Raw genomic sequence first — 10,996 nt, forward strand, 5'->3', positions numbered from 1 at the left:
AGCTTCATTACTTTCATCGTTTACTTGAAACGTGCGAGCTACCTCCTGTTGCCTTGTCATTTTCCAGCCTTTTATTTTGTTGTGTAGCTTTTTAAACTGGGAATCATATTATAATACAGGAAGCGAACGAGTCAACCACTTAGCATTTTATAATTGTAGGTATAATGCAGTCTGCAGGTTCGAATTTGCAGCGCTGCGGGCGACTGAGAAAAATTAATGTGTCTGTTGGCAAAGCTTGCTTTCCATTGCAAAGTTAGCGGTATATTTACCTTCTTTCTCGTTTAATAAGATATTGCGAATGCTTCTTATTATTTCAGGTATATTGTAACTTACAATGAACTTCATTTTTATCAACAGAATTGTACCATAGCGCGTTGAATGTTTCCAGATTATATTCTTGCTATCTGACGAAATAAATTTCCGGCTTGCTTCATGGAATTCCAGTTCGAGCCGTTAAAAATGTAACGTGCAATGACACAGAAAAGGAAAAGATACGCTTTTGAAATATTTTATCAAATGCAAACAGATTTGCTTGCAAAATATTTATTTACAACTGAAATTATATATTTTGTCCAATATACTCGTAGTCATCAGAGAATCGCACGAGAATAACAAATGTTTTTTTTACACAGTTAGAACATCGCTAGACAATCGCTTTTTTAACTCTTCGCCCATTCAATTGTCTTCCGGTCTGAAGGGTCTACGCCTCAGGTTGGAAGGAAGTGCCCCTTGCAGGTCCTGCGTAGTATTGCTCCGTAGGTTTCCACTTACCAGCGGAGATTGCCTTGCTGGTAGTACTCTTTGGGGGGCCTTGTTCGATCCCCGACACGTACCTAATTGCGAAGAGTTAGACTCTTCGCAAAATTTACGAAAACATCGTGAGGAAACCTGCATACCTGAGAGTTCTCTACAATTTTCTCAAGGGCGTGGGAAGTTTACCAATCCGCAATTGGCCAGCGTGGTGGACCGCGGCCTAAAACCTTCTCATTCAGGGACCCGTGCCCTGTAGTGGGTCGGTAATGGGTCGATTATGGTATGCACACGCGTTAAAAGTTATACTTTGGCGTAACAAGATCAAAACTTTTTTAAATTATAATCTTTCGCCTTATTCTACGTTTGTAGAAAAAACGACACTAACAATAGAAAAAATAAAAGTACATTGAAAGTTTTACTATAACGCATTATATACTTAAAAACAGTTTATTTAATTATTCTACATAATTAAAGAAATGGACATAATAAACATAATTAAATTTGGAATACTAATAGACTATCGAAAACCAAGTTTCACTCCACATATTGTTATAAAATTTGAGATATTTTTACAATTATTGAGTTAATTAAATCATCGGTATGATGTCAAACTTAGCTAACTTCAGGGTGTCAGTTCTTTGTGATGTAGTGCGCGTACATCTTAAAAATTTACTCTCATAGTTTTTCCCTTACGCGCTAAAGGAAGTTTTACTTCAAAAAATGTGACGAATGTAAAGAAAAACTGTCGCTGTTAATTTTCCACTCTGACATGTAGATGACAGGGTGGCATTTTATTTATCGTTCATAAAGATTGAATCTTTTGAACTCGGTTTATTGGGATGCCTATTAAAGAGACCAACTTCTCAGAAACACAATTTGTCGGGGTGACAATCTTGATAAAGGACAGCGAGATTTGCGAGCAATTTCTTATAGGCGGGCGGGACCATTATAAAGAACCGCGTGACGCTTACTTAATTGATATCAATTACCCGCGAAATCCCTTACAGTGAACGAAGGCTATCGTAGTTAGGTAACTAAAACCAGCAGTTGTTGGTGTCATTGTTTACATCGCTAAAAGTAGCAAACGTTTGAACAAACTTATGCTACGCACGATATTGAGAACCCTAAAAGCCCGGACGTTTTGCGTACATTATCATTAATAACAGGTCATGATGCAGTCTAAAATGGTAGCAGGCTTACCTACGCAGCATCGTACCGGAAGGCTGAATCGTTCGGCAGCACGTCTTTATGGGTGGGGTGGTAATGAGCCACGGCGGAATCCTACCAGACCAGAGAAAATTGCCCCCCCCCCCGCACTACTCACTAAGAATACAACCTTCCCAGAAAAGTCTTGTATGAAATAATGTTAAATGTAAATTTAGTAAAAAAAAATTCTTATTTTTAGTACGTACGATGGGTAAACATGAAAACTTCAAGTTTCGTTTCAAATATCGTTCGGTTCTTCGATTCAATTTCCTCTCTATTTGGCCGCTAGATCGAAGACGCAATGATTGGCAAATTTTCCTATTCACATTCTCGTATGAAATGAAATATGTGAGTTTATAAAACCAAAACATTATTTGATGCATGCACATGGTTGTTTTTTTTTAAATATTTATTTTGTTTAAAGATCTTTCGGCTTTTCTAGGAGTAATAATTTAACTTTTCCGTTATGACTTTCATTTCAGCGTTTACTTTAAATAATGTTTGTAAATTTCCCAGTAGAATTAAATATTATTTCGTTCGACAATTTCTTAGGCGATGTGCTCAAAGTGAAAAGTAAGTATATAAGAATACCTATACTCCGAAGAAGTGATATTATTTTTTTTATAATATCACACCGGCGACCAGTGGCGTGCATGGAGGATATGCACAAGGTATGCAGATGATATAAAATGAAAAAATCTCCAGTACGAGTCATAAAAAAATTTAAGGATATGCATTGTAAAACGCCTACCCTTATGTATTTATTACTCGTAATCGACATTTTCTTCATATTATATCATATGCATACCCTGTGCATACCCTCTATGTACGCCACTGCCGGCGACCACTTCAGACCAGAACACAGCTATGCTGCTTTGCTAGAGAAATAGGCATGTCGGTATTACTTCCCCGGACGAGCTGCTTAACTAAAAGCTCTACTACTATATAGTTTTAGGTAAACAAATGAAGAAACTCGCGTTAAAACACGGAAAAAAAGTTAAGAATTTATAACCCCACCACGAATTGTCTATGAAAAAATGTTTGTGTGCTGAACATAAATATTTTACTGTGCCTGGTGTTTATGTATATTATTCATAAAGTTATTCATTTTTTTGACAGCCGATTGCAGCGCAGTTTGCAGCAACCCTGCTTTCTGAGCCCAAGGCCGTGGGTTCGATTCCCACAACTGGAAAATGTTTGTGTGATGAGCATGAATGTTTGTCAGTGTCTGGGTGTTTATATGTATATTCTAAGTATTTATGTATATTATTCATAAAAATATTCATCAGTCGTCTTAGTACCCATAACATAAGCTACGCTTACTTTGGGGCTATATGGCGGTGTGTGTATTGTCGCAGTATATTTATTTATTTATTTATTATTCATCAGTTATCTTAGTGCCCATAGCACAAGCTACGCTTACTTTGAGACTATATGGCGATGTGTGCATTGTCGTAGTATAAAAACAAAAATAAAATTCGGACCGCTAGTTTACGGTCACCCATCCAGGTGCAGATCGAAAGTTTCTACAAGCGCAACTGGCTGATATGCATTTATTTACCTACGCTATACGCCATGTATCGACACTAAGCCGTATACCACTTACACTATCGACTTTTAGGAGTGTTAGTATAAAAGTTCGCACTCAGCTAGAATTTTGAGGGTAATTTTATCTCGCATACCTGAGATACCGGCATAAGTAGGCAAGCACTTGTCCAAATGGACCGACCAAAGAAAACGCTACTCTTAAAGCCTTCGCGGCACCCGATCTGAATATAAATACTTCCATTATTTATTCTTTGGCAGTTGACTCGGCAGTTACCGCGAAAAAGCTTTCTTTATAGAAATAGCATAACAGTTTTCTTGGTATTTTATATGTTTCTTTTCAATTCAATTTAAAATACGTAAACAACAGACGCAAGCGATTGCAGCCAAATATTTATTAAAATTTATACATAATATTTTGTATAAGCTAATAATGGCCGGTGCAGACGATGGATGGAAAATCTCCGACTTAATTGAGCGAACTTATTAATCTTGCTATAACAGCCTTTACCAGCCTTTTAACTTATTAGTTATATTCAGTAAGCTATCAGCATCATTATATGTGATATATTATGCATATTGTGTTTTCTTTTTATATTTTTCCCTGTAATGCACAGTTCTAAATATTTTAGTACCACGTAGAGGCCGACTAGCGTAGTGGGAAGCTTTTTCTGCTTTCTGAGTCCAAGACTGTCATTGAACATCAATGTTTTCAGTGTATGAGTGTTAATCTGCATAATATAAGCATTTATGTATATTATTAATAAAAATATTCATCAGTAGTCTTAGTACCCATAACACAAGCTACGCTTAATACTAGATGGTACTGGGACTTTAGGACTAGATGGCGATGCGTGTTTTGTATTAGTACATATTTATATTATTCAATCATTTCATATAATTTTCAAAATATCGTTGTCGAACGCAAAGCACTGTTGGCAATCTCAAAGATCATAAATATCCGTCCTAAGTCCTCGCTTAGTTCCATTTAAATCCGTTAATTGGTTTAAGCTAGATTGAGCCAAATCATCCACATACAAAACGATTATTCTGAAAAACTGTTCTATCTGGGATACTGGGACACAGAATAGAATACGCGAGTAAGCCGCGAGTGTCCTAGTAAGGAATATTTAACTATAGCGGAAGCAAATGATCGTAGACTTGTACATATAATTTCCAATGTAATATATAATATATGTATGCCGCGAGATCAGAACAGACAGAGGTCACCACTCCTCATATCCCCATGCGGAATATAACGGAGAACGGCCAGCAGCGTCCTCTGTGCTATTTTTACACCATCTAGTGGAACCACTATCCATTGTTTAAATCGGGTAGTACTTCTGACCCCACTAACTTTAGACCAGTATCCGTACTACCCACTTTCAGTAAAATCTTTGAAAAACTCATTTTAAATCAATTACTTTACCATTTTCATAAGTATAATTTACTTCATATTAAGCAATTTGGTTTCACACGGGGTCGCTCAACAATCGACGCAGGTGTTGAGCTAATACAAAACATATTTGAAGCCTGGGAGGAGTCACGTGATGCACTTGGTGTGTTCTGTGATTTATCTAAGGCGTTTGATTGTGTTCAACACGAAACGTTAGTTAGGAAACTACACCACTATGGAATTCAGGGTGTAGCTCTAGACTTAATGAGTAACTATCTACGCGATAGAATTCAGAAAGTCGACGTGAATGGAAAACGGTCTAATGGATCAGTTATGAAAATAGGTGTCCCACAGGGGTCTATATTAGGACCATTTCTGTTCCTTATTTACATTAATGACCTTCCTTACCTTGCCAAGGATAAACACGGGATAGTTCTGTTTGCCGATGATACATCACTGACTTTTAAAATAAATCGACGTGAACTAGCTTTTGACGACGTAAACAACTCTCTCGCTAAAGTGGTACAGTGGTTTGAAGCTAATAATTTGGTTCTTAACGGAAAAAAAACCAAGTGTATAAAATTCACTTTACCTAATGTTAAACACGTGAAAACCACTGTACTACTTAATAATGAGGAACTGAAACTGGAGGATACGACAGTCTTTCTAGGAATAACGTTAGATTCTAAACTTCAATGGGGCCCTCATGTAAATAATTTATCGAACAGGCTTAGTTCTGCTGCCTATGCGGTAAAGATGATACGCCATATGACCGACGTAGAAACTGCTAGACTGGTATATTTTAGTTACTTTCACAGCATTATGTCATATGGAATTTTACTTTGGGGTAATGCTGCTGATATTAGCACTATTTTCGTGCTGCAGAAGAGGGCTGTTCGTTCTATCTACAAAATGGGTCCGAGAGAGTCATTGAGAGATAAATTTAAAGATTTTAAAATAATGACAGTGTATAGTCAGTACATATTTGAAAATTTAATGTACGTCCATAAAAACATTTCTAAATTTAAGAAAAAATGTGACTGCAATAATTTAAACATTAGAAGTAAGAATAAACTTACAGTGCAATATACTAGGTTACATAAAATTCATAATTCGTTTAAAGGAAATTGCATACAATTCTACAATAAACTACCGTGACGCGTTTGGAACCCTCGTAGCTTTAGTTTTAAGTTTACGAATGTGGTTATCGCCATCATCTCACTACCGTGTAATTCTTATGTACGCATCAAAAGTGCCACCTGTGGGCCTACTTGAATAAAGATATTTTTGACTTTGACTTTGACTTTGACCACCAACCCATCTGCCCAGCGTGGTCATTATGGGCTAATCCTCCGCTCGGAAGAGGACTTTAATCCAGCAGTGGACTGTTATAGGCTATTGATGAAAGATACTGTTGTGATTGTTTCATGAATCCTCGCCCGGTAGAAAAAAATAAAAACTAATGTTTTTTTAATATTGTATCAAATGTTCATGAGTAAATTAGGACCATTGAATTGGAGCGGAACCACATGCCGCCGCCTACACGTATTATTTAATTATACTCCACATAATAAATCAGCGTTACTTATTTAATTTTCACGTTTGGTTAGCATTTGGTTACCAATTTTCGTGTGCAGTCACTTGTTAAAATTATTCATGCATTTCATGTGAATTCGTCAATTATTTTTCCATTTTCGTTTTTCTCTACGGTGAGCTTGCCCGGGCGGATGTGATATTTGGCTCCGTATGTAATTGAAGCATCAATACTCGTTGGATAAAAGGTTTTTCATATTTCACAGTGACAGCACCGAGTTGCGCATTTAGTTCTGCTGGCACTTCTGCCCCTGTTTTTAGGGTTCTGTACCCAAGAGGTTTTTTACCTTTCACTATTTTTTTTGTCAAGACTATGTCATTGAAATATGTGAAATGTTCACAGATTATGTAATTCTCTTGCCGCTATGACAACAGATACTAAAAAACAGAATAAAATAAATATTTTAGATGGCTCCCATACAGATATGTTTTTTTTGTCGTTTTTATAGATTGCCACTTGGCCGGTTTTATTGCATTTGCTAACTGCTTGAGATTACATTTCCTGGTCCTGTGAACTATACAACAGTTATGGCAGTACCAATTGTACACTCGTCTTAACGTTATATCCAGGAGATTTTCAATTCCAGTCGTGCCGACATGTATCGCCAAAGCATCGGTTAGAAATTCTTGAAATTTTAAGATGCTTCCAAAGATTTGAGTTATATATACTATATTCAAACTTATGTTAAACTATCGCGAACTATATAGCGAACATAAAATATTGTAGTATGTAAATTAAACAAAGAAGGCTCAGAGGCACTCAGTGGGCGATGGAGAGAGCTATGCTAGGAGTATCTCTACGTGATCAAATCAGAAATGAGGAGATCCGTAGAAGAACTAGAGTTACCGACATAGCTCAGCGAGTCGCGAAGCTGAAGCGGCAATGGGCAGGGCACATAGCTCGGAGAACAGATGGATGTTGGGGTCTTAAGGTGCTGGAATGGCGACCCCGGTAAGCGCAGCGTAGGTCGGCCCCCAACGAGGTGAACAGATGACATCTGGCGAGTCGCTGGGAGCAGCTGGAGGCAAGCGGCCCAGGACCGTGTATTGTGGAACTCCCTACAAAAGACCGTGGACCGAAAGTGGACGTCGATTGGTTGAAATAATGATGATGATAATGTAAATAAAGAAACAACGTGTAATACAATGAAAAGGTTTATTTAACATCAATTAGGTCAGTACGAGTAGGTACAACTCTTTTTCATAAATAATATGTTATTTTAATTAATGTCACAAATAATAATTATCTCCAACGAACACATTAAGGTGAGCTTGTTGAGGTATTTGCTAGTTAGATTCATAATTAGATTTTTGATTTCGTTACTTACTGGTAGGTACTACAGAAAAATTTAAATGATACTTATAACAGCTTATTCCAAGATATAATCTATCTCCACTCCAATATTAATTCGAATTGGTTCAGTAAGTAGTTTTTTCTTAAAAGAGTAACAAACAGCCATCCATACAAACTTTCGCATTTATAATATTAGTAGGATATACACATTGCAATGTCCTCCTGGGGCTTCATGTTCATGTGCTTGTCTACTCAATGAAGTGTGCATTATTGTGTGCTATACATGAAATCATAAATGAATGTATTGAATTGAATTTAGTTATTTTCTATTGTTAAATTAATTTTTTATATATAAAATGTTTTTAGTTTCATAACAATTGTTTTCTCTTAGTGTGTGTATAAACATTAAGCGTAACATTAAGCGTATTAAGAGCGAGGTACTGGGTGGGCTTACATACACACACACGGAGCAAATAGTATTCAATTTTTTTTTAAATTTTCATTATTCATTGTAATTTTTAATTTATTTTTTTATTTTGTCTATTTAATTTTATTTTTTTGACATGCCATTTGAATAAATTTATACTGTAATTTTAATTTTTAATTCGATATTGTATATTAACTAATACTAATTGTGGTTTTAAATGTATTAATATGGGCTTTGCCTGAATTAAGAGATTATTATTATTATTATTATTATTATTAATATAGGTAGAATACAAAGCAGAATTAGGACATAATCTATGCACGACTATTTTTTTGTTTAAGGTGTAGTACCTTACCACGGAATCCTAAAAAAGGAACGTTTATTTTTTTGGTTTTATTTTTCCCTTTTTTCGCGTTTATTTGGTAGTATTTTATAAGACACACTTGGATTGATTTAAGCTGGTAAGAAGTTGAAACTCACTGAAATCGTTTCAATACATCAGTGGGATTACGTAAATCGTTGAGTTGAATAAAAGCTTTCAAAGTTTTATTTATTTTATCGCCCCTTGTAAGATGTGCAAGAAAGTAAATCTTTCTGATATACATTCTGTAAGAAAATACATTTAACTTTGTTTTATTTTCATTATCAACTCTTTACTAGCCCATTACATGGCGCTACATTTCAGAATGATAAAGTTTCGGGCCTGAGTCCACCAAGTGCGGTTTGTCGGACTCTACTCGCCTTGGAGAACATTGAGGTGAACGATATTTCCTTGCCTGTTATAGCAAGTGATTTTAGGCTAGGACTTCGGCTTCACTTTCGAGGGGACCAAGGTAAATTCCCGACAGTATTATGTATAACATTAATTACTTTGGGGTCGTGTTCGAGCAAAGTCGAAGTGCATTGAAGCGGTAAACAAATTTTACGTTATTTATTGGTCTCCATAGTGTAATTATAGGTCATGCGGTCAAGATGTTTCATTAAATTAGAAACTGTTGCTTCAATCTTGTTGATCACAAGGTGTGACTATCTTTTTTAAGTCAAATTCATATAACTGAACACATTAAAAATTATTTCAACAATTAACTTTTTATAAGCTTTACAATAAATAAGCTGGTATTTACTGGTATTCATATAGGAAACTTAATTTGTCACTATATTATTGAATTTGGATGGGTAACATTCAAAAATGGGATTCAAGCTCTTTGTGGAATTGGGCCATCAATATTCGTCAGTTGTAACATTTTGCATATTTCACGACTTCGCTATAGAAACTGTTCGGTACAAAATATTATTAATTCAGTTCGTCAACTAGCTGTCCAATTTACTGAGAGTATAAATAGAATTTAAAAAATATGTAAATTCAATTTAATAATTAAAAAATCTATTTATCGATAGGTGCTTATGAATAACCTATTTCATTTATTTGTATGGCTATTTTTTCCAGTTATGTTGATTCAATACCAAACAACTGAACTAATTTCAATAAAATTTCTGCGGGACCAATTGGAAAGTGTAGCCTTCATTTAATTTTTTTCATATCCATCTAGAATAGACGAAGTTAAAACTTTTGTCTTCTATGAAGTCTGTTCAAAAGGTTTCATTTACCTAACTAACAAGTGCAGTTGCGTTTTCTTTTATCTCGTTATTCATATTGTCTAGAATGTTTAACTACGGAGCACAAGCTCCTAGGTCATGCCAAAAAATAAAGGTGCCGAGTTATTCTGTTAAAAAAATTCAGTAATCGCTTTTAGTTGGGATATTGGCAGTTTAAGTCGTCGATCCCGGGTGTAATAATCGTCTAAGGCTGCCAAACTACATCAGAGAAGCATGGTAGGTCTGTGCTTTCCGCTCTCCTATGTAAGAGAAGGCCTGTGCCCAAAACTAGGACCTTTTTGATGATGATGGTTTATTTAACTATGAGGTTGACCACCAAACAACTTAACGTTTCGATACGATAACTTCATCGAGGTATATAAGTTCTCTAAATACTAATAATAAAATTCTCTTTTCCAGGCCGGTGATCCGACGCGGTGGTTTACAATATATCCCATGTTGTTGGGAATAGCCGAAGAAAGTTTACCAGTACCAGGACCACTAGTTTTTTAATACAGTCGCAACCTTGAAGAACCGAAGCTAATTACGAAGTTTCTACTTTTTTAAATGTAAATTTTGAAACTTTAACGGCCAATTTTCCCACATTAAATTAAACAAAAGCAAACTTGGATTCTAATCTAATATTGTGTGGTAAAGATTTTTGATAAGAATGTTAGTAAGTTAGGTCAAAAATACATACACACATATCCTGTAAAAATGTGCAAAAATTACAAAAAAGTAGTTTTTTATACCAAATTCATTCGCAGTTAGGTCGCTTGTTGTTTGTTTTTTTTTCTTTCCACGGTTAGATACTAATAAATTTATCTTTTCCTCTATCAAACTTAAAAAAGAGGCGGAGCCTTTTCATCAACGCCTGTATTTTAAATGTCAAAAGTTAAACTAAGTTTGTTATTATAAATTCAAGAGCACGCCTCTTTTTATTACTTCTTGCTATACAATCAATTTTCTCAACTACGCTTGTTTTAGTATTATTATTTTGGGAACGAAAAATACACACATTTTTACTTTACTTGACCGAATGGTACTATCCGAAAGGAACTGCACAATTTACTATAAAACGTACCCCAAACGTTGTCTTAAGTGTGCCTATATTATTTAAAGAGTTCTCTTGATTTCTCTGGGTTTCCGCTTATCTTAAAGTTGATAACAATGGGGCCACCTGGGA

This window comes from Pararge aegeria, chromosome 4 (genome assembly GCF_905163445.1).
Source record: "Pararge aegeria chromosome 4, ilParAegt1.1, whole genome shotgun sequence".
NCBI lineage: Eukaryota > Metazoa > Arthropoda > Insecta > Lepidoptera > Nymphalidae > Pararge > Pararge aegeria.